We start from the raw sequence: 22858 nt of genomic DNA, 5'->3' as shown, positions 1-22858 counted from the left end.
CTGACTCACTGGGAAGAGACAGGAAGTGTAGGCAGGGGGAGGAGCTGGCAGAGGAGGAGGAAGGAGAGCAGTCAGGAGGGTAGGGGAAGAGATGGGGAGAGAATACAGGGGGAGGGAGACTGGATTCTCTACTGCCTTCTGAGCAAGGCCATCCAGGTTGCTCCTCAGGGACTCTGGATCATTAATAGACAAGATGATGAGGTGTTCTGGGGAGAGGCACCTGAACCCTGAGTAATGTCCCCTCAGAAGCACAGCCTAGCCCTGGGAGCTCGCTGTGGGAATCTTCCAGGTACCTCTTGAAAGACCCTCCTGAGCTTGGAAGCAGGCGCCAGTGAGTCTGACTCTAGCATTTTTCTAGTGGGTTGTTACTGGTTTTGCCAGAATGACGGTAGTCCAGACCCCAAGCCTCAGGGATGGCTACTGGGACCCCACAGGACACTGAGGAACTTGGCTGTCCCTACCTATCATCTATGTCGCAGATCCAGGCTTAGGCCTGAGCTTCTGGGAGCCTTGGGCTGGTATTGGATGTAGCCTTAGCATGAGCCGCTGGGTTCTACCCCTCTGGCACCTTTCCCTGCAGGAGATATGAGAGGCAGAGGGCTAAGTATACATGCGCGGCCTCGGTGAGTGCCAGTTCTGCACTCCTCCCATTCCCTCCTTGTCCTCCCCACCCTCTCCCCTCCCCCCTTCTGAATCAACACTTCCATCTCCTGGCCTGGAAGGCCCAGGCATTGGAGGGTTTGTAGGTTCCTGTTCTTACACAAACCTCAGACAAGAAGCACGTTTCCAGTTTCTCTCCAAGTCCAGTGCTAGGCCCCACAGCAACCTCCTCCTGGCCTCCTACATACCAGAGGCCAGAGGCTAGAAGCTGGCAGAAGCTGAGAGGTAGGCAGCCGGAAAAGCCGGTTTGGGCCTGTATGAACAGGTGGCTTTAGTCTGAGTTTCAGGAATGTAGCCCAGGGAGGCTGCAGTGACTTAGGACCACTCTTGCTCTCAACATAGGGATGTTGGGGAGGCTCACCTGGCACCCACCCACCCATTCTCAGGACCCTGGACTGCCTTGCAAGAGCTACCTCTATAGCCCTTCACGTTTTAGAGGGGGTGCAACCGGAGAAGCCTAAGGGTCTGCTCAGGCAAAGGCAGGAAACAAATGGCCTGTCAAAAATCCTAATTAAAATACATTAGCAGCAACACTGGCTCCTGCTCTAAGGGGCAGGGTGGTGGTAGTTGAGGGAGGTGGTCATTAGGAAAGCTAGCCCTCAGACACTGGTCTAAAGAGCCCTCAAACACAGCAAGGAAAGCCCAGAGAGAAGCAGAATGAGATTCCCTTCCCAGATGTGGCTGCTGTGTTCTTCCTCTAAGCTCCACTCAAGTGGAAAGAACTGTCTGCCCTAGGCCTTGCCCAAATTCTTCTGGTACTAAGGGGTGTGTCTTAGGCTTCTATTACAGATGTTAATAAACTAAAATGTACATTATTCAAAAACTCTAAAAATATTTTTTTAAATGCCTTTTTAGGAGAGAAAAATGAAACAGGCCAGAAAGGGATAGGCCGTCAGCCCTGGAGTGTTTGCTTTGTCTTCTGGGCATCGGGCCTCTACTTGCTCCCTTACAGCAAGGGGCCCGGAGTGTTGGTCTAGGGGACTCCATTGCTTTACCTGGGCCTTTCCTAGCATGGCTGCGAGGAGCCATCTCCATTCAGAGGGCCAGCTGCTGAGGCCTCAAGTACATGAGACACCAGAATGCAGATCCTGTGGGCCTTTGAGCACAGTGGAATCGGGGTGGGGATGGGGGAGGCAGCAGGTAGGGACTGAACCGTAACCCCAGGAGAGCAGAAAGTACAGATGTGTACCCTCAACACAGACCTGTGCCTGAGAAATGCCCCAGGCTACCACTGCCTCCCATGTGACCTGCAGGCTATGTCAATAACATGGACTGGTTTTTATTTTTTTAAATTCAACTGCACTCCAATGTATAAAATATTTACATTATCCTTCCGCTTAAGTGCATTATTTATGTTACCATCCATGAAATATTCACATCTGACTTTGACTTCCAGTCAGCACATGTGGGTGACAAGCTGCCCTTTTCATGGTCATAAGAGAATGCACTGATATGTAGCAGGCATGCTCAGGGAATCTGGGGAGGTGTGGCCCACCTGGAGCTGGGATGCCCCCCTCCCAAAAGGGGGCTATGGAGAGAGTAGAGGCACAGTAGGTCCACTTAACAGAATCTGACCCACATTCACAGGGGTACCCAGCTCCTGGCAGGTGACACTCGGGAGTATGCTGGGACGCAATGAGCTGCAACCCTTCGCAGAAATCCAGGAGCCCCATCAGTCAGCAGCAAGGGAGGGAAGGGCCCTGCAGAACACTGCTTCCCGGAGTCTCCTGGCGGTGGCTACCAGGACTGCCTTGACCCTGGGGATGGGGAGGAAGACTCAGTTTAGAGCCCAAAGGGCGGATCCCCAGAGGCACAGGGGTTGGCTTGCCTGACACAGGAGACTACCTAACTCTGTAGTCTCTACGTGGTCAGCAGAGCCTGAAGGGGTGGGCACCATCTGCTGGCTTCTTGCAGAAAGATGAAGACATTTTGCAGTCTCCTCACGCGCCCCTTGTTCACACTGAACCTGGCTCCCTTATACCACCCAACAACCCCTATACCCAGCTGCCTGCAGTAGCCAGGCACACACCCCCTCCATATTCCCAGGAATCTTCCAAAGAGAGGCAGATTCCCTGGCCTTGATCTGCATGAAGCTCTGGCTTCCAAAATTGAAGGCCTCTGGAAAGCCATGTAGCAGGAAGAAGGGGCTAGAGGTTTGATGGCCCTGACTGACCATTCTGGTGATAGCAGCTTAACATGTCCCCTTGACCCCAACAGGCCTGGCCACTCGTGCCCAAGGCTGATTCCCACCCCTTGATTCCCTCAGCCTAGCTGGTCTGAGGACTGGGGCTTCCGTCTAAGAACTTGGATGTTTCCCACACCTCCCCTAATGCCCCCTAAGCAAAACCACTAAGGAGGAGGGCAGAATCCTCAGGGAAAACGTCCAGTGCTCTCTGTACTGCCTATGGCCAGTCTACTTGGGACTGAGATTTGGAGTGTGGCATGGAGGGTAGGGAGAGCTAGAATCTTGGGTTCTGCTGGGTCACTTTAAGAAACTAGATTTTGAGCAGGCCACAACAAACCTGTTCTGCCTCCTTTCCCCCTTTGGTGCCCCCAGGATGGTATTAACACTATCTCTAGGTACCGCCTCAAAACAGCAGAGTCCTGAATAACTCTCAGCTGCTCCCCACCTCAGGAGCATTTCAGCCTTCAGAACTTCCCAGGGTTGGGCCACCGGCAGGAGGAGGCTGTGCCACCTTGGGTGGTCTTCCCTTAGCCTGCCTCAGGAAGGGACCCAACAGTACAGTGGCGCCACCTGCTGACAGTTCACAGCATTGCATAGATCCAGAGAGGGGAATCTAGGCTCAGGGCTGGCAGGTCCGAGAGGAATACAATCGCTTCTTCTCGGATTAAATATCTAAGAAAAGTGGGCACCGACAAGGGTGCACACGTATCTGCTTGGTTTAGAAAAGGGATAAAGTTGTCCTGAACAACCCCTGAGGTAAGGTTCTGGACAGCAGTGGGTGAAGTTGGAGAGGCACCAGGTAGAGGAGCCATGGACAAACAGAAGGGACAGCCTGTGACCAGTGTTATGAGGCAAGAGCCAGGCAAAGGTGTAGGGGCTGCATGTGGATTTGATTTCATGATAAATGTACATATTTTGGAACTTTTCGGGCTGAGCTTAAGAACCTTTATAAAGCAGAGAGTGTCAACCTCAAAGACTAAGACGGCATAGAATCTCAAGGACATGGGCATAGGCAGAGACACAATGCCAGAGGCCAGATGGATATGGAGTGTTAGATGCTTGGGTGATGGTGGTGGGTCAGTTCTCTAGCCCTGGTTTCCAGGGTGCTCCACCAGGATAATTCAGAGCGACTCCATTGTGCTACAGGGTGGGGCCTGGGGAGTGGTAGCACCATGGCTGCTGAGGCTTCCGTGTCTCTCCTAGCTGTGCAGACTCACTAGGAGTGGCCTAGCTCTAGCCCATACAGTCCTGTGGGGGTACCTCCTCCTAGATGCAGAGTCCCAGAGAACAGTCCTGGGGCCTCCCTTGGAACGCAGAACTGGAGTGACATAGTCATGAGGGCATGACTATGAGGGATCACACTTCCAGGGAGGGAGCTAGGGCAGATGGGCTACCTCTGGGGCTGCAGCCCTTGGCTCTGATGCCAGGACATCCTAGGTCAATGCAGTCATCCAGGGGATGAGGGTGTTTACAAAGAAGCTGAGTTGTAGCAAACATCTCACATTGAGTCCCTGGCACAGGGTGTGCAGGTCCTGAGAGAGGAACGAGGTGACATCTTCATTTCCATAGCAACCCTGATGCTTGGCAGGGTGACAGCCAGGCTCAGAGGTGGCAGTGCACATGGATGAGCCACGTGAAGTGCCCAGCCTGCTCAGACAAGTCATGGTGGCGGCTTTCTGTACCAAGACCCTGTACTAAGGAAGCTGTCCAGGATCCAGGTCCAGCCCACTGCCAACTGGGTCCCAAGTGCCTCCTGTCATTTGTTCCAGGGTCCTGTGGCCCTGAGCGCCCATGTCAGAGCTAGGGCCTCTGTTACTGTGCCTGTCTATAGCCCTAGTCTGCTGAGCTCCTCAGCTTCTTGGCCCACGGGTGGACTGGTCAGTGCTTTCACAGGGCCCTGTCCCTTAAGTGATTTATCTGTGGGCATGGGTAGAGACTGATAAGCCCCTATCTTGCCTCTTTTGTTTCAAGCTCAAATAAGTGGGTTGGACTTTCTAGTAACCCTTAGTAGGAAGGTGGGGGTATCCTTGTGACTGAAGGGAAACAGACGCATACTTTGTCCAAGATAAAGAGTAAGCTCCAGCACCCCCACCCCCCACAACTTCACCTCACTCCACCCCCATTTTTGTTTTTGAGACAGGGTCTCACTTTGTAGCTTTGACTATCCCAGAACTTTTTTTTTTAATTTTTTTTTATTAACTTGAGTATTTCTTATTTACATTTCGAGTGTTATTCCCTTTCCCGGTTTCCGGGCCAACATCCCCCTAACCCCTCCCCCTCCCCTTCTTTATGGGTGTTCCCCTCCCCATCCTCCCCCCATTACCACCCTCCCCCCAACAATCACGTTCACTGTATTCCAGAACTTATTATGTAGACCAAGCTAGTCTCAAATTCAGAGATCCATCTGCCTCTACCTTTTAAGTGTTAGGACTAAAGGCATGTGCTACCATGCCCAGTACAAAACCTTTGTTTTCCTTTAAAAAGAGTTGCCATGGGGCTGGAGAGATGGCTCAGTGGTTAAGAGCACTGGTTGCTCTCCCAGAGGTCCTGAGTTCAAATCCCATTGCTTTATAGAACTCTGAAGACAATTAAAAAAAAGAGTTGCCATGATTTATTTTATTTTATGTGAGTACACTGTAGCTGTCTTCAGACACACCAGAAGAGAGCATTGGATCCCAATACAGATGGTTGTGAGCCACCATTTGGTTGCTGGGAATTGAACTCAGGACCTCTGGAAGAGCAAATCATGGTTTTTCTTCACAGCAATAGAAACCCCTAACTAAGACAAGGACCTAACTTGAATGTGGACAGCACCATTTCGTGGACAGGGTCCTGGAATATACACAAAGGTGCTAGGAAGCTGGGTTCTAGCACACACGCATGCACGCACGCACACACGCACCTATTACTGTCTTCTGACTGCTGATGTAAGGCGACCAGCTCTGTCAAGTGTTTGCTGCTGTGACATTCACAGACTTGATGAACTGTAACCTAGAATTGGGAACCAAATAAACCCTTGCTCCCACAAGTTGCTTTTGTCAGGCTATCTTATCAGCACAACGGATTGGAAACTGTTAGCCTCTAAGTGCAAAGGCCCCTCTCGTGACCAGGGAGCAGATCTGTAAGGTCAACCCTCACCTTTCACTCCCTAGCACAGAACCACTGTCAGGCATACTCCCTGTAGTCAGATAACAAAAGCATTTCATGAGGACATGAACCAGATAGCCTCAGGGACCCCCCAGTGTCTGGGCAATGATAGGTTCCTCTCAGCCAAGGGGCTTAGCCAAGCACACCAGGCTGCTGTGTCTGATTGTTAGGGTAGGTCATGGTTAGAAGAGAGCATTGCTTAGGTCTCAGCAAGGTAGCATGGCAGAACAGGCAGACACAGGCTGGAGAGGTAGCTGGGAGTTCTATAATTGGGTCTGCAGGCAGCAGGAAAAGAGAGTGGGTCTGGCTTGAACATTAGAAATCACAAAGCCCAACCAATTTCCTCCAACAAGGCCAGACTACTCCAACAAGGTTATGCCTCCAAATAGCATCCGCTCCCTAGGGGCCTATGGGGGCCATTCTCATTCATACCACCATAGTCTTCCCTCTTCAATTGACTCAGTTCAAAAAAGAAAATCTCTCACAGGCATGCCCATACCTACGGGTTAACTTCTTACTAAAACTCTCCTCCCAGTGGCTTCTACATTGTATCAAATTAACAATTAACACTAACCATTACACAGGAGAAAGCTGGATGTGCTACCTGGTAGCAAGCAGGATGCTGCCCATCTCAGGCTGAAGGCCTCACCTGTAACCTTGCTCGGGCTGCATCCCCTGCTGGGCCCCAGCTCCAGTTTCTCCCCCAGGCTCAGCCACTCGTTTTTGGACAGGGATAGGGAGGAGGTGGCAGTGCTCTGCAGTCCTTGCAGACAAGGTTTCAGTGGTGGCCTTTTAACATGGCCTTGTTTGTCACTTCCCCCTTTATCTGTTCTGAGCCTCCACAGAGGACAACCTGAGGAATGTCTAGCTATTCGTAGCGTCTGAGCAAGGACACTGCCCACTCGGGAAGGAGGGACCATCCAAACCCAGAAGAGTCCAATGAGACCTGTCATAGGCGACAGAAGTCTGCAAGAATGAGCTATGAATTAGCTACAAATACAGTCTCTAGCTTCAGCTGCAGGGAATGATGGGAACTCACATAAGGACTTGCCCAGGCGAAGCCTCAGGAAGCAGAGACTCCTTGACCCTAGGTAGCCTGAGCATCCATCCAGCATATGCTAGTGCCTGGGTCAGTCTGTGATTTAGCTAGTCCAGAGGACCCACTGATTGGCAGCTCAGAACATCATTGCTCGTGAACAAATGGGGAATGTAGCTCCTACTGTGTATACGTCCCTGACTGCCTGTGGGCTGTGGGCACAGGCTGGTGATAAGTGGGGTGAGATCAGAATCGCATGGTTGACTCAACCATGAATGCCAAGATTCTTCTCAGGGGAAATGCCAAGGAGCTCCTGAAAAGCTTGCCCTTCTGTAACCCACCTTAGATACATGAGCCCAGAGCCAACAGATGGGGCGATGGTGGTGTTGGAGTGCCCAGAGGAGTAGCTTGAGATGGCAGGTCTAAATGACATCATTAGACCAAGACAGACACTCCAGTGGGTCACAGAGAATGCCCCCAGCTCACGGAGTTAGCAGCCTCAATCCTAGTTTAGCCCAGCCAAGCCCCTGCTGAGGCAGTGTTCTAAAGCCTTGCCGTCTCAGGCTACTGCCATGTTCATCTCTGCCAGCAGAGGGCACCCCACACTTGTGTGAGCAGCTCCAGAATACCTGATGCTCTAAGGAACTGGCCCTGAACCAGCAGCAGCACAGGCTGCAGCTCCAAAAAGCCCCCTCTGGCAGCAAGCCCGCAGAAACTCATGACTGGTACTCTGAAGTTTACAGTCAAATGTATGCATGACCTGGGGTAACCCCAGAAACTTTCTCCCAGACATTTCTCACCCGAGGGCAGGTGCTTCTGTAGTCACAGAACTGGGAATGAGCTAAGTGTTGGGTTCCGACACTCTCTGAGGCAGTCCTGGAACTGACAGGCTGTGTGTGCTCTTTATACCGGCTTGGTTTGGCTCAGAGTGGTGCAGCCGCAAAGCTATGTCCCATTGTCCTCAGCCCCCTTGCTGTTGCCCATGTGACCACAAAGAGACCGTCTGATCTCGGAAATACATAGTGACCGATGACCACAGGCTGGCAATGTGCAGCCTGCTTAGTGCTCCGGTCTGCTGTCTGCTGTCTGCTGTCTGTCTGTCTGTCTATTATCTATCTATCTATCTATCTATCTATCTATCTATCTATCATCTCTATCTATCTATTCTAGATATCTATCACCTATCTATTCCTTTTGGAGTTTTGTTGTTTTGATTTGATTTTTTTATTATTATGTTTTTTATATGTATTTTATGTGAGTACACTGTTACTGTCTTCAGACACACCAGAAGAGCGCATTGGACCCCATTACAGATGGTTGTGAGCCACCATGTGGTTGCTGGGATTTGAACTCAGGACCTCTGGAAGAGCAATTAGTGCTCTTAACCGCTGAGCTATCTCTCTATCTCCCTTTTTTTTATTTTTTGAGACAGGATCTCCTTACATAGTTTTGTCTGTCAAGAAATTCACTATGTAGACCAGGCTGGCCTTGAACTCATAGAGATCCACTCACCTCTGTTTTCCAAGTGCGAGCCACCACACCCAGTCCCCCCACTCTTCTTTAAAGACAAGGTCTCAATACACTGTTCCAGCTGGCCTGAAACCTTAGAGATCTGCCTGTTTCTACCTCCAGAGTGCTGGGACTAAAGATGGACCTGGGTCCTAAATATTTTGAAAACACACACACACACAAACACACACACACACACACACACACACACACACACACACACACACACACACACTCGCAAGTCAGAGAATAACTTGTGGGAGTCTGTTTTCTCTTCCCATCATGTGGGTCCCAGCGATCTAACTCAGGTTACCTGGTTTGGCAGCAAGTGCCCTCTGAGGCGTCTCACCAACCCATGTCCCTCCTCTTGCATAGTGTCTTCAGAAGTGAAATCAATGGCTGGGCAGTGGTGGCACTCACCCTTCATCCCAGAGTTCAGGAAGCCGAGGTAAAGGCAGAGGCAGGCAGGTCTCTTGAGTTCGAATTCCAGGACAGCCATGGCTATACACAAAGAAATCATGTCCCAAACAAAACAAAACAAAACAAAACAAAACAAAACAAAAAAGTGAGAGTGAATGTCCATAGGGTCCTCCCAGGTGGCATGAGAGCTCACTTGAAGTGAGAGCTACATATTTGGGACAGTGGCTGTGCCTGCCTTCAGAGGAGAGACGCAAGGCTAACTTCTGATGCCTTTTCCCTTGGCTGGCTGGACTGTGGATCTAAATGGACTCTACCTTCCCTGGGGCCAGTGAGGGGTCCCTGAGCTGTACTTGACCACAGCTGTAGCTCTCTTATGTCTCCCACTTTGAACCTAGGAGGTGCACCTAAGAGTGCTAAGAGAAATAATGGCTCCTAGAGCCCTGGCCCTCCACACTTGAGAGGTTCTGCTGGCCTTAAACATACAGGGTTCCATGTGTCTCTCCTTGATCCACAGATAGGAAGTACAATTGTTTCACTGAAAGGCCAATGACTCTAGGATCTGGGTCCATACCCAAGGCCAGTTCAGCACTCAGCTTCTCCTCTTATCCCACTGACTTTTCTTCTCCCTGTCCCACTGGATTCTCCATTTTTGGTCCCCATTTCTGGTTAGCTCTCTTGTCTCCCTCCTTACTTCCTGGTGGCAGCCATGCCTTCTCCCCTCTCCAGGCTCCCCAGCTACCTCAGTCTCTAGCAATTGTTTTGCTGCTTGTGAGAGAGCTGAATGATACCAGGTGGATGGATGGATGAGTAGGAAGATGGATGGATGGATGGGTGGGTAGATGGATGGATAGACAGAATGGGTGATGGATGGATGGGTGTAAGGGCGGATGTATATATGGAATGTACGTATGAGTGAACAGATATGAACAGATGGTTGGGTAGATAGATGGGTGGATGGGTAGATGTAAGATGACTAGGTGGATGGGTGGGTGGATGGATGGAGCACCTCACACCAAACTGGCTTCTGGACTCTTGTGGCAATGCATGTGGGTAGAGTGGATCTTTTGGCCCGAGGACCTCAAAAACTCTGAATCACTTTCCTCTTTTTGCTGTAGAAAGTCTTGCATGGCCCTGCCTCTTGACCCCTGCCCAGGTACAGCTGTCTCACACAGTTCACCCTGTGGCCCTCACTCCCCTGCATGGTCCTTGAGTGTATACATCCCATGCCTTCTTTAGGATAGGTGAAATCAGGTTACTTAGCTTTTTCTAAAGGGATGGGGAGGCAGCCTCCAAAACCAGGACAGATGGCAGTGCTTCTCCGGGGAGAGCTGAGAATTAGGTTCATTAGGTTGTTTCTAAATTAGTCAGAGCATGATTGAGCTCCACGGGCCTCAGGAGCCACGTTCCAGTGTGGAGACCTGGTAGGAGACCCAAAGATTCTCAGAAGGCTGTGCTGTGGGTATGAGCTCCCCAAATAAGGAAGTAATAGTGGGAAGGCTTTGGGACAAAACAGAACCAACGGAGCAGGAATAAGATTCAGCCAGAGAAGAACCTATGAAGGAGAAAAGAAGACTCAGGAGAAGAGGAAAGAGGAAGAGTATGACACCTGTGCATGTGGGGAAGCCAGGTGCATACAGGAAAATGGACACCTGTGTAGTCAGGGGAATAGGCACCTGTACAGGTGGGGTGATGGGCACCTGTGCAGATGTATGTAGGCAGTGAACATGGGCACTTGTGAGGACAGGAGGGTGCTGTCGAATGCTATCCTCCCAGCAAAACAGCCACTACCATTCATCAGGTGTTTCCTTGCTTACAAGAGACTGCCACAACCCCACTAGTTGATTGCTGATATTTCCTCATGAAAGGAGGGTGTGGGGAGGGTAAGTGGACCCTTACCTGAGACTCCGTGCTCCTTCTAGCCTAATAGCTGGGAGGCAGTAGAGCATACAGGCTGGAGAAAGCTATCTGAAAGGGCCTTTATTTATGTGGCTATGGGGAAGTCATCATTTATGCTGGGGACTGATTTTCTGATGCATCTCTTTAGGGTTATCCACACTCTGGCCAGTAAGCCCTCATCCCTACTCTTAAGTAATCCCAATAAACTGATTGGCTCCCCAGGGTGAACTTTGGTTTGTCATTGGGACCTTATGAGGAGAAGGTTGATGCTGTTACATCTCTCCAGGGAAGGAATTGTCAAAACAAAGGAGTAGCTCTCACTAAATACCTCCTAGTGCCTGGGAGCAGGCTGGGTCTCCAGGATACAATAGCGTAAAATGACATAAGCAGTCAGTGGGGTTCCTCCCACCAATGGTGAACATTCTGAGTGGCCAGTGGCACTTGAGGAGTCACTGACTGGCGGGGACTTAAGGGCCTGGGAAACAGCCTGGTGCCCTCTTGAGAATAGGCATTGGCACCCTTGGGTAGATACTAGAATTCATGGGCAAAGTCTGAACCATTTCTTGACCTAGTACCAGGGTAAGCTGAGCAGGAAGTATCATGAGTCAGCACTGTTCAAGGCTCCTACTGGGGACCATGGCTCAGGAAGCTCCCTAATGGAGGGCTGCTATGTGTGACAACCTAGGATTCCTCTTTTTGTGTTAGACCTATCTGGGGAAGCATGTTAGGCATACACTATTCCACAGGGGAAGGGAAGCTGCTCCCTTCTCTCGGTCTCCTCCTCCCTCCCTACTTTGTTGTCTATCACTAGAGAGGGGTCTTGGGAAAGACAGTGGGACTGAGAGCATCTAGAGACCTGGCTGGAGACAGGAATGTAAGCACTATACCCTGGGGTGGTTTCGTCATGTCTCTAAGAAGATATCCTAACCCTGGGAGATGTCTTATCCCTGAGAGGGTATTCTGGCCCTGAGGAAGATATCCTGTCCTTGGGAGAGTGTCCTGGTCCTGAGAGGATTCTAAATACTGACAGTGCTAGATTTTTTTTTGTTTTTTGTTTTGCCTAGTTACTTCTGTGGCTTTCCCCTGATAAGTATGGGGTTGTCAAGAATGAATGACAGTACTAGGTTTTGTTTGTTTGGCTTTTGCCTAGTTACTTCTGGGGCTTTCCCCTGACAGGTGTGAAGTTATCAAGAATGTCCAGGTCATATTCCAGTGGTAGGCAATGGGACAAGTATTGGTCACTGGCCCCCTCTCTGGTAGTAGCCAGAAAGAACTGCAGGGGCTACTAACCCTGGACCTCTCATGGCTGACAGCCTTAAGCTAAGTGCTGTCAAAGACACATCTCCCAGGACCCTATCACCTCAGCAAAGCAACCAGCACCACACACCATGTGATACCCGGTGGGATTCCCTGGTCACCAGTTTGGTAGCCCTGTGCTCCAGTCTGTCTTGTTCCCTTTATCTTCTTCCTTTTGCTCATCTCCCCAGCCTTGGCTGTAGAGGGGATCTGTTGGCTGTCTCTTCCCCCAACATCCTTCTCCTGCTTAAATAACAAAATTCTGGTCCTGTTGGCTATGCACCATAAGGGTAAGGACACCCAAGTGACCAGAGTGGGCTTGTGGGCATTTACAAGCAGGTAGGCATAGTCTGGAGAACCTGACCCACAGACTGGTGCTTCTAGAGTCCTCTACAGTCCCAGGGACACCCCAGCTCCATAGCCTACCTCCACTGGAACAAGAGTACAGTGTCTCCTTCAGGGCAGTTTATATTGTCCCCATACTCCCAAGGTCTGTGGGACAACAGATTATCAGAGAGGCAGCACCTTTCTTCAGGTGTGAGAGGCCCAGGTGCAGGCTTGACAGGGCTGATGTGGACCTGACAGGTCTGGCATTGTCCATGTTTGGAAAAATGACACTCCTGATACTCCTGCATCCTCCTGGAGGCCACCAAGGAGCCACACTGGGCTGCCCTGCCCAGCCCTGCCTACGTTTTTGGAAGGACTGTTGCAGCCCCAGCCAACTCCTCATGTTCTCTGGCCGAGTTGAAAGCCAGCATGTTCTTCCAAGCCTGGAAACTCCCAGAAGGAGGGGAGCTGGCCTCACTGTACGGAACAGAGCCATCTTGAGGTTGGCCCAGGAATGGCCCTTGTCCTCCAGCAAATGTCCAAAGAAACTCTGCACTGTCTACTCTGCCTGAAGGGTGTGGGAACAACCAGTCACGGGAAAGCAGAACCAGGGAACACACACAAGTGGGTCTGGGACAGTCTTGGGGCAACCAGTTAGAGGAACTTTTAATCTGTGACTTAATCCAGACCATTAGGTCAATACTGCCGGGGAAGAAAGGGAAACCAATCGCCATAGTCTAGTCAACTAGCTCCTCGAAATGATTAAGCTGGCCTTGGTCTCCTGGCTCCTCCCTCTCAGCCTGTGTCTCAGAAAGCCCACTGCTACATCAGGGGACCTGAGGCTTAGAGGGTTATCCCCACCTCCATAACAGGATGGATGGGATGTATGTCCCTACTTCAGTCCCTGGGCACAGGCCTCCTGGAGTCGGTATGACTGCTGAGGTCACTGTCTTAGGAGAGCACTCTCTGTTGGCCCTAGTGGTGGGAAAGGAAGCGGCCAGGCTTGGCCTGAGTCAGCCCATCTGGTTTTCTTCTCTGGCCAGGAGTCTAAAGGAGCCTGGGCCTGCCCCAGCCCAGAAGCTTCCAAGATGCTCTGCAGGCCAAGGCAGGCCCCTCCCACTCCCCAGGCAGGACCTAAGTCACACCAACTTGCTGGCTGGGGCTCCGAGCCATACTGACCTCTCAGGACCTCCTTGCTCTTCCTCTGAGAAATGAAAGAGACCATGAGGATCCTAAGCCCAGAGAATCTCCACCCATGGCAGCACAGGGAACCACTAGCCCAGGACTTTAAGCTGCCTCCTTCCTGGCACCAGCCCAGGTCCCTGTGTACAGGCTTGGCCTGGAAAGGCTATATGTAGAAACCTGGGAGCCTCAGTCCCCAGTCCCTTGCCAGACATGGTTTAGATCAGAGCAGAGCCTCTCCTTCCTTTCTTCCTTTCTTCCTTTCTTCCTTCCTTCCTTCCTTCCTTCCTTCCTTCCTTCCACCCTCTCCCTATCCCTATCCCCCCCCCCCAATCCCGTGCCTCTCTCTATGATATGTGAATGCTGCTTTTGAGACAGGGTTTCATGTTATAGCCTGGGATATCCTGAAACTCTCTATATAGGCCAGGCTAGCTTCAAACGCAAAGAAATTTGCGTATCTCCCCAAGCCTGGAGTTAAAGGCATGTGCTACCATGCCCACTCCTCTCCCTGTGTTTTTGAGTCAGGTCTTTGTATGTAGTTTAGGCTGACCTAGAACTTGCTATATAGCCCAGGCTGGCCTAGAACTTGCTATATATAGCCCAGGCTGCCTGGAACTTGGGATCTTCCTGGCTCTGCCACCCAAGTGCTAGGATTATAGGCGTAAGACAGCATGCTCTTGGTTGTAGAGACTCTCTATGTGCTCCTACAGCCTACCCATTCCTATCAGACCAAAAGGCTTTGGGGGCGTGCAATGAGGCTAAGTTAAGCAGAAGCAGATCTTGGGGCTGGGTGTGGTGGTATAAGCCTTCAATCCCAGCACTCGGGATGCAGAGGCAGGTGGATGTCTGTGAGTTCGATGCCAGTCTAGTCTACAATAAGCAACAGTTTCAAAATAAGCAAGCCAGCAAATAGAGCTGTAAAGGCCCTGCGGGTTCCCAGGCTTCTTTCTGTCAGAGCAGATACCGAGTGCAATGGCGGCAGCATCCTGCCCTGCCCTTTGTCTCAGGCACTGTCCTCAGACCACCATGCAGTAAGCGCCCCTCCCCTCTTACATCACCCTTCACTCTCCATCTGCAAGGCTCATTAATGGCCTCATGTCCAGGACACTCTCTCAGGAGGCTCATTGCCAATGGAAGTCCTGTGCCTTTAAAGTCTCCAGACTCATGCCAGCATTGTCCACCCCTAGAATCACAGCCCCTGCGTGGCCTCTAAGCTCTGCTCAGTGTCAGCAAGAACAATCCAGCTTCTCTCAGCTGCACTGTTCCAGCTAAGAACAAGCAGCCCCACAGATCCCCCCTCGGCATCCTCGTTTGTGTACTCAGGATAAGAGAAAGGCCTAGTGGGACTCCCTGTAGGTGACCCTGAAGATCATAAGCCCTAGTTACTGGATGCTGCTATCCACATGAGGCGAAGCAGGGATCACGTGAGCTGTGCCAGTGATGTCGGAGGGGCCTAGCTAATTCAGGGCGTCCTTGTCATCCATGGCAGCAGGAAGCTGCCCCAGCTAGTGTTACAAATAAACCTGAGCTGTCCATGCTGAAGCCTCCCAGTGTGCAGGTGAGGATTCCTTTCTGTGACCCTGAGAAAGCCTGTATGAGGTCAGGCGTGCTTTCCCCACTTCATCCTCATTTGGAGAAGTCAAGGCTGCTGGACCACACAGGAAGGATGTGGGGGCTGTATCCAGGCAGTGGTTAGGCCTGACTGTGCAGGTGTCTTTTGAGAGGTGGGAAGAGGTGACCTGAGACTTAGGGGTCACAGGACCATGCCTACCAACCCCCTACTTCAGGAGACCCAATCCGAGAAAGGGTAGGTTAGGTAGTAGGGTCCTAAGGGGGACCACAGCGGGTGAGTTGGGGTGTACTGCAGTGACAAAAGTTAGATCCAAGCCGCCCTCTCCTTCAGCAAACATCTTTCCTATTTGAGCATCAGACCGCCTAAAGCCTCAGCAGGTCACTACTCAGGTTATAGAGACGATGCTCATGCTGTACCCCAACTCAGGAACCCCCCCCCCAATTTTCTGCTCAGAGTGCCTTGTCTGGCCTTAAAGTCTCTCTTGACTCCACACAAGGATCTAACTAAGACCTCTAAGGCCTCTCACTAGAGAACTGGAGGTTCCCACCTCCCATATTTAATTAGAGATAAAAAACAGTGCTAAGGCATAAAATTTGTGAATGAAGGTTGGAGTATATACTAAGCCAGCACCTACTGTTATAAAAGACCTTCCAATTGACTCCTGGCTAACTGAGGCCACTGCGCCCATCACCAGGGTGACTACCTCATCAGCTCCTCTTAGAAATGCCATCCAGGGGCTTGGCTTTGGCACCAGATTTAGCTCTGTCAAGTCATATCTATTCTCCTTCCTTCCAGGTAAGGGGCTGTCCCTAGACAGTAGAGACCATCCTAGAAAGCCTCGCCTTGAAGACTCAAGAGCAAGGGTGGAAGAGCCCTATCCCAGAGGTACGGCTTTTGCTAGTCACTGCCCCATGCCAACTGGTGGTCTATATAGTGGTGGGGTACTCAAAGGACAGAGGGCACTTTCCCCAACAGGAATGGAATGAGTGCACAGGGAGAGAACACACTTGACTTCACCATAGAGCCATCGCCTTTGAGTAATGCAGACATTCCATCCCTACCCTGCCCAGTTCTGCATAGACTCCACTGCATGTCCTGGACAAGATCCTTCACTCTCTGCACACATCCAGACAGGCCCGACTGGGGCTTTGTGCAGTTCACATCAGCTCCTCCAAGTGTACTTAGGGTCACAGAACCAGAGGGCAGTCCAGCTCCGTGGGACATTGGTATGTTAGGCAGAGACACTCCTTTGCTGCTCACCTATCTTCAGGTATTCAAACCCACCTCTAGCCTGTCAGAGGCCTGTATCAGTCCCTGAACTCAGAGCTTCTTTCAAGTAGAGACAAGGCAGGGACACAGCCTGACCAACCCCAGGCGACAACCTGATAGATCCAGCCCTCACTGATTTGCCTCAGAACCGAGGCGAGCAGGGAGGTGAGACTTCTGACCTGCTGCTCCTCTGGCTTTGGAAGGAAGGGGTAGTCCTGTCGGAGGCTCATCGCTGGGCTGGTTACCTATTCCACACTGAGTCTCCAAAAGCTGATCTCTGCCTGGCCCACGTCTGCTACATTCAGGCTTAGACAAACTTGCTGAAAGTGGGGAAAGACCCTGGGGGCCAGCCCCTCCCACAGCCCAGCCCTCCCCGCAGGCCACCGTGCCCCAGATACACTTCTGGAAATACACTCACAATTAAATGGGAAGGCTGAGCACGCTGCCCACAGAGGAGAGCAATGCAATTACACAACATCTCATTATCGTGCTCCCAGCGGCCCAGGAAGACACTTGCCCGCCAAGGCTGGACAGCAGCAGTCTAGCTTGCCTGTGGCTTCCACGCCAAGTAGTTTCCTGGCTGGGAGCAAGAGAAGAACAGGGCCGCACTGGCCTCTCCCCAGGAAGGTGATCTGCAGCAGCCTGCATACACTCAAGTCTTTAAATGTGGGAATACCCTACTGGGATGGCCATGAATTAATATATAGGGTATGGGGTCCTTGGGAACAAAACCCTCTCCCATTTCTTGGGCTCATGGCAAAAAGAGCCTATTTTGCAAAGAGGTGCCTAACCAGGGGAGATCCAGACAGGAGAGGCAACATGCCAAGAAAACTTCCAAAGCAGGGAGAATGACTGTTGCAGGAGGTACCTGGGTCTCATTGGGGTGCAGAGCCCAAGAGCAGGACTTGAGGTCCATGATGAGTGCTACCCTGGGGTGCAGGGCTTGGCATGGGTGGTGAAGACAGCTGACTATCTCAGCAAAGGTATTACTAACAAGATGATTGGCATCCCTTTGCTCCACCTAGCTAGGAATTGTGGGTGGATAGGTGAGGAGACACTATTTCCAGGAAGCCTGTCCTATCGTATGCCCAAGAGGTTGGGGGTGAATTGGCAGATCCAGAGCATTAAAGCTCTAAGCTCTGAGAGCTCCGTTCCTATGGTTCCAGGCTTCAGAAAGCCATGCAAAAGGCTTGTCACTTTGGGCTTTGACTACCAGTGGCCCCAGCGTTTGGCAGCTACGTCCATCCTTGGTTTCCAGCAGTAGTGGGCAGCAGTAGCAGACAACAGCAAGCAGTAGCAAGCTATACCTTCGAATGTTAGGGATTTCACACAAATCTCAGGTGCTGGGATCCTCAGTCCTTCAGTGGTAAGTGCCACAGCTTTCAGGCTGAGAGTGTTGGAATCCTCAGCCCTTGACAGAAGCGAGTATAGTACTTCTCAGTCCTTATTAGGGTCCTGTTACAGCTCCATGGCCTCGAGGGTCTGAGACTGAAGTGAAGCTGTTTCCTTCATCTCTGTCTTGAAGAAGAGCAACTATGATGACCCACATGAAACCTGAAGGAGAGAGTTAACTCTCCTGGAAGGGATGCGGACGGAGGTCCAGAGACTTACAGGCCTTACAGCACTCACAAAGCTCATGAGAACCACACGGCCTCCACTATGAAGGCTCCTCCACCCTGGTTGTTACTAAATAAGATTGACTGGGGCACTTCTAGAGGCATAGCTGACTTTCTGTCCATTAACTGCCCATGGAATTTCTCAGTGATTCAGCTGCTTTTGAGTTTCTAGTGCTCCATTAAATTACCCTAATAAAGTTATTAGTTCACTGAGTGGGACACGGACACAATCTTTTTCTTTGGTCTATTGTGACCCAGAAAAAGTCATGTAACAGAGATCCTGGAGCTCGCTGTGACCAGGGCCCACAGTTTTGTCTTCTCAAAGCCTTTGTTGTCTCTGTCACTTCTGCCCTAGCTGCTCTCTAGAAGTCTTTAGATGCCCTTCCATTGCCATTGTCCCCATTGCTATCCCACCTGTACTGACACCTTCCTTTCCTCATGTTACCAGCTCAGCCCATTCTGTTAATGATAGAGATCAAAAGTAGGCAAGAAATGAGAAGCTGAGAGAAGCTTTGTTTCTTGGGGGGTGGGAGGGCTTACTATTGCAGCACCAGAGTGCAGCATAAGAGGGTGTCCTTAAGCTGGCTCACAAAGTGAGCCAAACATTTGTTTATTATAAACAGAAAGGGGGTGTGGAAAGGGTGTCTACTCCAATCACAGCAAGCACAAGCCAAGGATGAAGTTTATACCAATCAGGGCACAGTCCCTCATGCAAATAAAGAACTGCACTTATTCCAATTACAGTAGTCCCTTATGCAAATGAAGGGCTCCATTCACACCAATCATATGATAGCCCCTCATTCAAATAAGAAACCATGCCTACACCAATCCATATCAGTCCCTTATGCAAATGAAGGACACAACTCCTCATGCAAAATGAGAAACTGCTCTTATACCAATCATAGTAGTCCATTATGACAATGAAGGACTGTGATTACATTAGTCATAAAGCTTCTGCTGGATCACCAAGGTAAGTTAGTACTTGTCTTAGGGTTTCTGTTGCTTTGATAAAACACAATGACCAATAGCAACTTGGTACGGGAAGAGATTGTTTTCCTTACACTTCTACATCACAGTCAATCATTAAAGGAAGTCAGGGCAAGAGCTCAAGAGAGGAACCTGGATGCAAGAGAGTAGAGGCCATGGGGAAACTGTGCTTACTGGCTTGCATTTCATGACTTGCTCAGCCTGCTTTCTTATACCACCCAAAACCACCTGCCCAGAAGTGGTACTGCCCTAGTAAGATGGGTCCAATTAATCAATTAATCAAGAAAATGCACTAAAGGCTTGCCTACAGGCAGATTTTTGACAGTATTTTTCTTAACCAAGAGTCCCTCTTTCAAAGTGAACCTAGACTCTGTCCAGTTGACATAAAACTAGCCAACACAGTTGACTTCTATTCATCCTGACATGCAAACACATCACTATTAAGCCATAACCTTTCCTTTTTCATTTGTCCCCAAGATATGTTAATATTAATATCACAATGTAAAATGCTATGACCTTTTAAATTCTCAGTGTTGTTTAACAATTCAAATAGTTGTTGGATGTGGTGATACATACTTTAAATTCTAGTACTCTGGAAGCTGAGGCAGGTTTAAGGTCAACCAGGTCAGCAGAGTAAACTCCTGGACAGTCAAGCCTACATAGTGAGACCCTGTTTCAAAACAAGGAAAAATAAGTCTTCTGGGCTCCAAACAACCTGGTCAGCTCCACCTCTCTGGCATCTACAGCATACATAGCTTGTTTCACAGGTTCACGCTGGTTCTTCACAGCTGTCTTTGGTGGTCATCCCATGGTATTGGTATCTCCAAAATGCTGACGTCTCCATTGCAAGTGGGCCGCACTTTCACTAGTAGCCTTCCCTGGACTCTCTTCAGGAACCCTGCCCCTGCTACATGGTGTAAAGCTTCAACTTCTACGACCTTTTAAATCCCGGCGTTTCTATTGTAACTGATGCTGCACCTTTACCAGTGACCTCTCCTGGCCTCTCATTATGCCAAGTCTCAGCTTCTTGCAACAGCCCTTTTTGCCTTCAAAATTATACCTGAGAAACTCTTACACGTTACCAAGTTCAGCTGCTAGCACAAAGTACCAACCAACTTGAGCCCTTTTGGACCACAGCTTCTGTGTGCTAATCCTGAGGAAATGTTTCCAAAATATTCTCAGTGATGCCTGTGTCTTCTTAATCAACGCTAACCTCTTAGCTCCAGCTAACCAGCATCAATTATCCCTGAAAAGCAGATTTCACCTTAGCGATTCTGGTCTCTTGTTAATCACAGCTCTAGCTTACCAGACCCCCAGATAATTAATTCAAATTCCCCCTCAAATGGCCCCAGTAGAGCCTTTATTTCCTTCTACAACTTCAGACAGCAGACGTCCACTATCTGCATTGTTTTCAATGTGCTTCTCTTTCAAGCTCCCACAGAACAGCCCACTGGTCTCTGAGAACTCAATGGTTGTTACAGTCTAGTGTTCAAACGTCACCACAATCCTCCCCAAAGCACACAGTCAGGTCTGTCACAACAACAGCCTACTCCTGGTACCAATTTCTGTCTTAGTTAACATTACTACTGCTGTGAAGAGTTGCTGCGACCATGGCAGCTCTTACAAGGGAAGGCGTTTAATTGGGGCTGGCTTACCTTCAGAGGTTTAGTCCATTGCCATCAAGATGAGAAGCACGGTGGCACAGGCAGATATGGTGCAGAGGAGGTGGCTGAGAGTTCTACATCTGGATCCACAGGCAGCAGGGAGAGAGAGTGGGCCATTGGGCCTGGTTTAAGCCTTTAAAACCTCAAAGCCCACCCCCAGTGACACACTTCCTGTAACAAGGCCACATGTGCTTCAACAAGGCCACAGGTCCCAATCCTTTCAAATAGTACCACTCCCTATCAATCGATGGTGGCCATTTTCATTCAAACTACCACAAGAGTGGAGGGCTTATTTTTCTTCCTTTTTACAATGCATCACCAGAGGAAGTCAGGGCAGGAACTCAAGGCTGGAACCTGGAGGCAGGAACTGATGTAAAGGCCTTGGAAGAATGATGCTTACTGGCTCGAAGACTGCTTTTTTTATTTTTATTTTTTTAAATATCACCCAGGACTATTTTCTTAGGAGTGGCACTGCTCTCAGTGAGCTGGTCTCACACACATCAATGGCTAATGAAGAAAAACACAGTAAAGACTTGACTACAGGCAGGCTTTGTAGAGATATTTTATCAATTGAGAGTCTCTCTTCCCAAATGAATCTAGCTCGTGTCACGTTGACATAAAATTAACCAACAGTGCTCCCTTGTTGGTCTGGGTGGAAAAGGCTGAAGAGGCATCTGGAGTTTTCTGAGGCTTGTGATGGTAAAATGCTGGAAATGGTTGTAGCTGGGGCTGAGCCTTCAGGAACTGGCATTGTGCTCTGGCAGCTGCAATTACTGAGTGGCTTCCTCCCGGCAGTATTCAAAACATCTGGGGCGGCATGGGGGCAGTCTAGCTGGCCACTTGGCTGATAGTCCTCTGCTCACGTCGGCAAGGGCACTAAGAAAGGACTAGTTAGACCCCATCCCCTGACTCCTAAAGTTTATTTAGAGGAAAAATAAACATGGAGGGGAGTGTGTACAACAAAGATCTCATATCAACAGGAACAGTGATAGCGGTATTTATATTACCTTAACAATGCTTAAGTCTCGCCCCAGGACTCCCAGGGAAAAATGGGCCCTTTTGGTCTGTCCTGAAAGCACTGGTGTTCACATTTCATCCCCCACACAAGCGTGCCCATGGTCATCTGTGACACCTATCCTGTGGTGTGTCTAAGACAAAAGAAGGGAAGGAGGAAGAGAAGAAAATCAATGAGGGGAAGGGAGCTCTGGAGGGCACCTCGTGCAGATGCTTCACTGTGTGGAAGAGGCAACAACCTTGCAGCTTTGTGAAGACGGGTCTTCTCGGAGCCTTCTGATCTCAGACCAGCCCCGTATCCCCTGGACTTCTTCCTGTCTCACAAATAGGGCTGGTAGTGTGGCTGGGCAGGTGGGGCTCTCTTGGAACCACAAGTGTCTCAGACAGTTCTGCAGATTTGGCACCTTGTCCTGCGTCCTGATACTCCTATTTGTGACCTCTCAGTCAGGAGTTGTCTACATCTGTCCTATTACCCACCTGAGGTGAGGTTAGCTCCCCTGCTGGCCTAGGATCAGCAAGCCCTGGGGTGCAGAGAGTTCCCTCAGTCTGCCTACGTCAGGCTAATCTCTGACTTCTTTGTTTGTTAGACATTTGCTCAGATGGAAACATGCTGTGCTTTAAAGTTTTCCCATGAGATAATGTTTCCTGACTTATTTAATGAAACACCGACTTGTTGAGGGTATAGGAAATCTGCAAAATAAAAGAAAACCACAGAACCCCTCAAAATTTCTTTTCAGAGCTAAAGCAATATACTAGCTCTGAGCTCTGGCCTGTCCTTGACCTTGTGGCCTTTCTGTGGTGGTTTAAATGAAAATGGCCCCCATAGGGAGTGGCACTATTAGAAGGCGTGACCTTGTCAGGGGTGTGGCCTTGTTGGGGGAAGTGAATCACTTTGAAGTTTCAGGAACTCGAGCCTGGCCCAGTATCACTCTCTCTTCCTGCTACCCTCAGAGCTGGATGTAGAACTCTCAGCTACCATATCTGCCTGCGTACCGCCATGCTTCCGCCATGCTTCCGCCATGCTTCCGCCATGCTTCCGCCATGCTTCCGCCATGCTTCCACCATAACGATCTTGCA

The sequence above is a fragment of the Rattus rattus genome, chromosome 2 (assembly GCF_011064425.1).
Source record: "Rattus rattus isolate New Zealand chromosome 2, Rrattus_CSIRO_v1, whole genome shotgun sequence".
Classification (NCBI taxonomy): Eukaryota; Metazoa; Chordata; class Mammalia; order Rodentia; family Muridae; genus Rattus; species Rattus rattus.
This window is presented reverse-complemented; position numbering follows the sequence as displayed.